This window comes from Rutidosis leptorrhynchoides, chromosome 1 (genome assembly GCF_046630445.1).
Source record: "Rutidosis leptorrhynchoides isolate AG116_Rl617_1_P2 chromosome 1, CSIRO_AGI_Rlap_v1, whole genome shotgun sequence".
Lineage (NCBI taxonomy): Eukaryota > Viridiplantae > Streptophyta > Magnoliopsida > Asterales > Asteraceae > Rutidosis > Rutidosis leptorrhynchoides.
This window is the reverse complement of record NC_092333.1, coordinates 455424978-455426516: the sequence shown is the minus strand read 5'-3', so window position 1 is coordinate 455426516 and position 1539 is coordinate 455424978. Positions and strand designations below refer to the sequence as shown.

The 1539-nt window shown below is 30.6% G+C and overlaps 1 long non-coding RNA gene across 1 annotated transcript; it reads right to left on the bottom strand.

The window, feature by feature from the left end:
• Nucleotides 1–687: 687 nt before the first annotated feature.
• On the bottom strand, nucleotides 688–1328 carry LOC139873739 (uncharacterized). Its single transcript, XR_011767469.1, has 3 exons — nucleotides 1191–1328; nucleotides 998–1078; nucleotides 688–787 (listed from the first exon to the last, which is right to left on the bottom strand). It is a non-coding gene; the product is annotated as an uncharacterized lncRNA (long non-coding RNA).
• Between the last annotated feature and the right edge of the window lie 211 nt (nucleotides 1329–1539).

Genomic DNA, 1539 nt, shown 5'->3' with positions numbered 1-1539 from the left:
TCATGCGATCACATGGCCCATCAGTCCTGAAATGTTTCGGGCTTTTAAACTGATCGGCCCAATATCAATTATAATAATTAATATTTATTAGATTTTAATTATACAAAATATATATTTAGAATATTTATATAAGATAAAATAAACTTGTATTTTAAAATTAAGAATAAAAATCAAAACACTTATTAATTTTATATATTTTAAACAAAATCTTAAAAATATGTTTTTTTTCTTTTTTTATTTTTATTATATATTTTTTTAAAACTTATATATAATTATATTTTTACAAATATATATTAAAAATATAGCGTTTCGCGCTCCCCGGCAGCGGCGCCAAAAACTTGATGTGCGAGCGGAGGCGTACGAAATACTATTATTAATATTACGAAATACGATACAATTTACACAAGTTTTAATTATTTATTTACAAATGGGATATACCTAAACTCTGCTACAACACTATAGGTAGTGTACCTAATCGTAGAGTAGTATAGTTTTTAGTAAGTCCGGTTCGTTCCACAGGGGGACGACTTATTTTACACTATATTTTAAACAGCTATATTTGTATAAAATATATATAATTATATATAGTAATAATATAAAAGGGGGTTTACCGTTTGATGACCGGTTTGTCGATTTTAAGTCAAACGTAAATATAAATGACGATAATTAAAATAACAACTAGTTTTAGAGGTACGCGCGTTGCGGCGGAAGTTGATCACCTTTTTGATGTCATCATTGGAACGATTATAAATATAACGAATGTTTCTTCAAGTATTTTCCTATAATCCTACAATTCAAACCAAAATGAACCCCCGTTTTATGACTCAAAGTCGACATCATAGTATTAGTCGTAATTAGGTAAATGACATATAGGAATACACATACTAAAAGAACTTTAGCAGTTATGTAGGTGGTTGTCTTTTATGGGGTAATGCACATGAGTTGTTTTCAGCAATATCGTAGATATATGTCGGATGCAGAGATGTATGAAATTTACCTCGGTAATCTCAATCCTGACATGACCTTGTAGGTAGAAGTACCGGTTTTTCTAACAGCTCGTATGCTTCAACATCGGATCCTGTAGCGTGCTCGTTCCGTAAAGTTAGTGGAATAACATTCCTTCATAAGTATTTTATTTTATGATTTAATAATATAATACTCTGTATAATCTAAGAATCAAGAGAACATACTTAGGTTTGCGATATCAATCTACCAGGAGCTTCTTTAAAGGAGGATGGTCTTGTTTGAATGGTTTACACATCATAGGCGGTGGTGCAGATGCTTGTCTTTAGAGTTTGACCTCAAATTTTCACCATACCAAAAGAAAGTAGTACACAATGGCCGCTGACACGTGTAATCACAAACATCATGATACAAATGTGATATATCTGTTCAAGTTATAGGAAAAAGATAAACCCAAATAACTATTGCAAAACCATAACATAAGGAAAAGATAAATATAGTTGCATACACTGTAAAACTATTCAACTTTTTTAAACATGTAACTTTTCAGGAATGTTTGGGCAGATATCATACACT